Source organism: Euphorbia lathyris, chromosome 2 (genome assembly GCF_963576675.1).
Source record: "Euphorbia lathyris chromosome 2, ddEupLath1.1, whole genome shotgun sequence".
NCBI classification, from domain to species: Eukaryota; Viridiplantae; Streptophyta; class Magnoliopsida; order Malpighiales; family Euphorbiaceae; genus Euphorbia; species Euphorbia lathyris.
The window spans coordinates 122,122,046-122,127,907 of NC_088911.1; the positions used below are offsets into that span (position 1 = coordinate 122,122,046).

General features: G+C 34.7%; 1 non-coding gene across 1 annotated transcript; it reads left to right on the forward strand.

The window, feature by feature from the left end:
- Positions 1–5,188: 5,188 nt before the first annotated feature.
- LOC136221392 (small nucleolar RNA R71) lies at positions 5,189–5,295 on the forward strand. The gene has a single exon (XR_010685156.1). It is a non-coding gene; the product is annotated as a small nucleolar RNA R71 (small nucleolar RNA).
- Positions 5,296–5,862: the final 567 nt, after the last annotated feature.

Here is a 5,862-nt window from a genome sequence, read left to right on the forward strand (position 1 = left end):
GATTGAAGAAACTCAATTTTTCGTTTCTGAAAAGTTGTGTCTGCAGGAAAAGAAAAACGCAGGTCTGAGTCTGCAAGAATTTATCGTGTCGCGACCGAGGATACTGAGCCGCGGTCGCGGCACGCTAATTTAAAAAAAATTTGTGTGTTTTTTTTTCTGCTGAAGTTACAGAGAATTCTGATCCTCGGCCGAGGATTTCAATCCCTGGTAAGTTCAGAATTTTTTTTTGTTTTCTCTTCCTTTCCCTTGAAATTTTAAAATTCTGAATTCTCAACTGAGGATTCCAAATCCTCTGTAAGTTCAGAAAAGTCCTTACCTTTTTAAGAATTCTAAATATGTGAATTCTCAACTGAGAATTCCAAATTCTCAACTGAGAATCACTAAATTTCTTCTAATTCATATTAAATACCTAGAATTTAATTAAAATTATGACTTGAACATATTTTCATGTATCTAAAATCTAATATAAAGTCTATTAACAATGAAAAATCATAAAATTGGAATGTGTAAAAATTAAAAATCATTAAAAACATATTAAAAACAAACAAAATGAAAAATAAAATAAAAGTAAAATTGGAATAAATCTGAATGAATTAATCGTCAGAAAAATACGTTACGAACGCAATTTCCTCGTTTGAAAAATTTTCGTAATAGATTTTACATCTGTTACCGTTAACTTTAAAACGAACTCCGTCAGGTCCTTCAATTTCTAAAGTTCCATAATCAAATACATTGAGAACCAAATATGGTCCAGTCCATCTGAACCTAAGTTTTTCTGGAAATAAACGAAGCCGTGAATTAAATAACAGCACCTTATCCCCAACATTAAATTGTTTGACCTTAATCTTGGCATCGTGCCATTTTTTCAATTTTTCTTTATAAATCTTCGCATTTTCATAAGATAGATGACGTAACTCAACTAACTCATTTAAGTCGAGTAAACGTTTCTTTCCTGCTTGTTGTAAATCAAAATTAAGTTTTCTAATAGCCCAATAGGCTTTATGTTCTAATTCTACTGGTAAATGACATGCTTTTCCATATACCAAACGATATGGAGTCATTCCTATTGGTGACTTAAATGCAGTACGGTATGCCCATAGCGCATTATTGAGTTTTTTAGACCAATCTTTTCTTGATGACGAAACTGTTTTCTCTAGAATCCATTTGAGTTCTCTATTCGAGATCTCCGCCTGACCATTTGATTGAGGATGGTATGGCGTTGACACACGGTGACGTACTCCATATTTCCTCAGAAGTGTATCAAAATTTCGGTTTATGAAATGGGTACCGCCATCACTAACAATGACTCTAGGACAACCAAATCTACAAAATAAATCTTTAAGAAAACCAGTAACAACTCTAGAATCGTTCGTCGGGGTCGCAATTGCTTCAACCCACTTCGAAACATAATCTACGGCTACTAAAATATAAGTTTTACCATTAGAGGGCGGAAAAGGTCTCATGAAATCTATTCCCCACATGTCAAAGATTTCAACTTCCAATATGTTCGTGAGGGGCATCTCATCTTTTCTACCTAAATTTCCTGTTCTTTGGCATTTATCACAACGCGTAATAAATAAACGAACGTCTTTAAACATCGTAGGCCAAAAGAATCCACATTCATATATTCTGGCCACTGTCTTGCTAGTGCCATTATGCCCTCCATATGAACTAGAGTGGTATTCCGATATTATAGACTCATATTCATTTTCGCTAACACATCTTCTAATTATCCCATCACCACATGTCCTAAACAAGAAAGGATCTTCCCAAAGGTACTGTTTAATATCAGAAAAGAATTTCTTCTTTTGGTTGAAATTTAATCCTTCTGGAACAACATTGGCTGCGAGATAATTAGCTATATCCGCATACCATGGGGATATGACATTTTTAATCTGATAGAGATGTTCATCAGGGAAATCATCTCGTATACCGATAGTCTCTCCTATCGGACCGTTTTCATCTTCGAGCCTTGATAGATGATCGGCGATAAGGTTTTCTACTCCCTTTTTGTCTTTAATTTCTATATCAAATTCTTGTAACAACAAAACCCATCTAATCAGACGCGGTTTTGCATCTTTCTTAGCAAATAAATAACGTAAATCTGCGTGATCTGTATAAATAATAACTTTAGATCCTAACAAGTATGACCTAAACTTATCACATGCAAATACTACGGCTAACATTTCTTTTTCTGTTGTTGTGTAATTTAACTGTGCACCGGACAATGTGTGACTCGCATAATATATAACATGTAATCTTTTATCCTTTCTTTGACCTAAAACACACCCTACAGCTAGGTCACTTGCATCACACATGATTTCAAAAGGCAAATCCCAATCGGGTTTAGCAATTATGGGTGCACTAACTAAGGCTGTTTTCAATGTTTCGAAAGCTTTAATGCAATCTTCATTAAAATCAAAGGTTGAATCTTTCATAAGCAAATTATTAAGTGGTTTGGAAATCACAGAAAAGTTTTTTATAAATCGTCTGTAAAATCCTGCATGTCCTAGAAATGATTTTACTCCCTTAATAGTAGTTGGCGGGGGCAATTTTTCTATCACTGAAGTTTTCGCTCTATCCACTTCTAATCCTTTTTCAGATATTTTATGACCTAAAACAATTCCTTCATCAACCATGAAATGACATTTTTCCCAATTTAATACTAAATTCGTTTCTTCGCATCTAGAAAGAACTCTATCTAAGTTTTTTAAACATGCATCAAAAGAATCTCCATAAACTGAAAAATCATCCATAAATACTTCCATGAAATCTTCAATGAAATCATTAAAAATTGCAGTCATACAACATTGAAATGTTGCTGGTGCATTACATAGACCAAAAGGCATTCTCCTATATGCAAATGTGCCATAAGGACACGTGAAGGTTGTTTTATCTTGGTCATCCGGGTAAATATATATTTGAAAGAATCCGGAATAACCGTCTAGAAAACAATAAAAGGCATGACCGGCTATCCTTTCGATCATTTGATCAATGAAAGGCAAAGGAAAATGATCTTTCCTAGTTGCCTTATTTAGGTTCCTATAATCTATACAAACCCTCCAACCGGTGGTGGTTCGCGTAGGTATTAATTCACCTTCATCATTCCTTACTACAGTTATGCCTCCTTTTTTTGGTACACAATGGATTGGACTAACCCATTCACTATCCGAAATAGGATAAATGATTCCATTGTCTAAAAGTTTAGTAATCTCATTTTTTACTACTTCTTTCATATTCGGATTTAAACGTCTTTGTCTATCCGCTTTAGGTGGCTTATCTTCTTCTAAGTGAATCCTATGCATTACAATACTAGGATTAATTCCTTTTAAGTCTGAAATCTGCCATCCCATACTTCCTATTCTATTTCTAACAACTTCTTTCAATTTTTCTTCTTGATTTTCGGTTAATTTGTTAGAGATGATTATAGGTAGAGTATCACTTCCGCCTAGGAAAGTGTACCTCAAATGGTTTGGTAATTCTTTAAGTTCTAATTTAGGTGGAACTACTACTGAAGGCGGAACTGGTCCATCTTCTCGAATCAAAGGCTCTGGGTCCTTATCTTCCAATTCTTCACCCATTATAGGTTCTATTATTTCTTCTCTTTGAATAATGTCGTTAATACATTCTTCAACTAGATCAAGTTTCATACAAGCGAAATCCTCCATAGGATATTTCATTGCTCGATTTATGTCAAATTCGATCTTATCGTCTCCTATCCTTAAAACTACTTTTCCTTCTGACACATCGACTAGAGCACGTCCCGTGTTCATGAACGGTCTACCAAAGATTAGCGGACAATTAGCATCATAAGCAAAATCTAAGATAACAAAATCAGTAGGAAAAATAAATTTTGTCAACTTTTACTAAAACGTCCTCAATTATACCATATGGTCTTTTAGTGGATTGATCCGCTAATTGCAAAACCATATTAGTACGTTTGATGTCTTCTTCTAAACCTAATTTATCAAAAAGAGACAATGGCATCAAGTTTATACTAGCTCCTAAATCACAAAGACAACTTGGGAATTCAATATCTCCCAATTTACACGGAATGGTAAAGCATCCGGGATCTTTGAGTTTAGTAGGTAATTTGCTTGATACTATCGAACTACAATCTTCAGTAAGTGAAATGGATGAAATTCCTTCCCAACTAATTTTTTTTGAAATTAAGTCTTTCAAAAACTTTCCATAATTAGGAATTTGCGTAATTGCATCCATAAATGTTAAATTTATATGCAAATTTTTAAGTTTATCTAAAAACGATAAAAGTTGTTTATCATGGTCCTTATTTCGGACCTTGTGTGGAAAAGGTGGTTTTGGTACAAAAGGTTTCCTACCAAAATCAATTTGTGCATCTTTTTGTTTTAATGTATTTTCTTTGGAATTTTGTAAATCAGTTCCAGGTAAAGTTGAATCTCCGGGTATTTCCGGATCTGAGTAGTTTTTCCCTGAACGAAGAGTGATAGCCTTTACATGCTCTTTCGGATTTCCTTCCGTTTGGCTGGAAAGACTTCCCTCTTTGCGGGATGGAATTGATTTAGCAAGTTGTCCAATTTGAACCTCCAAATTATGGATGCTAGATGATTGGTTTTGAATAAGCTGATCTTGATTACTTATTTTTCCATTCATAGCATCTATAAATTTGTCGATTTTTGAAGATAAAGTGTTAATCGTATCTTTTGATTGATTTTGAAAGTTATTATTACGATATTGATTAGCACTTGTATTATTATTATCTCTCCAGTTAATGTTAGGATGATCTCTCCATCCAGGATTATAAGTATTAGAATAAGGATTATTAGTTTGGACAAAATTTACCTGTTCTATTACATCCATACCTTCGTAATCAATATCTGTTTGGAGCGGAGTACCATTAGGATCGCACGGTGCCATAAACCTATCAAATTTGTGCGATAAGGCAGAAACTTGGGCTTGCAACATCGCAACTGGATCAAGATTCATTATACCTTTAACCGATGATGTATCTGAGGGTGACGGTTTTGCCATTGGTATATGTCCATGCTCTGCGGGCCACATACTGCTGTTGATTGCCATTTCCTCCAAAAGTTCTCTTGCTTGGGCGAATGTCTTCTTCATAAATAACCCTCCAGACATAGCATCTAATGACCCTCTAGTCGTAGGATTTAATCCACTATAGAATGTTTGCATTAAAAGTGCATCTGGCAATGAGTGGTGTGGGCATAAACGTTGAAGTTCTTTAAAACGTTCCCAAGCCTCATAAAGAGTTTCATTATCATTTTGAGAAAAAGATGTCAACTCTTTTATGATTCTTGCGGTTTTTGCTAAAGGAAAATATTTCAATAAAAATGCTTGGGCAAGTTGGTCCCAAGTTTCAAATGTTGCGGCCGGCATAGAAGTTAACCATTCTTTGGCTCGATCCTTAAGAGTAAAAGGAAAAAGACGAAGTTTGATTGCTTCGGCTGGCACATCGCTAATTTTAAAAGTGTCACAAATTTCTAAGAAATTTGTCAAATGGGTATTAGGATTTTCGTGAGGTAGCCCATAAAACGTTACGTTATTTTCCAACATATTAAGCAAAGCATGCTTAATTTCAAATTGGTTTGCGTTTATACGGGGTCTAACTACACTATTAGTTACACCGGCCATTCCTGGCCTAGCGTACTCCATAAGTGTTGCCATATTTTCTGGCTGGACTAATTTGGTTTTTAAAGGGGGTTTTGTCTTTGTTTTTTCTAAGTGTTCTTTCAATTTTTGGATCAAGAGGGTCTAGTGGCGTGCCCGAACTTCACGAACTGCGCATGAACTTGAAATTGTTGCACGAACCAAACTACCTTCAAAACAAAATTGAAAATAAATATGTTAAATAAACTGAAATAA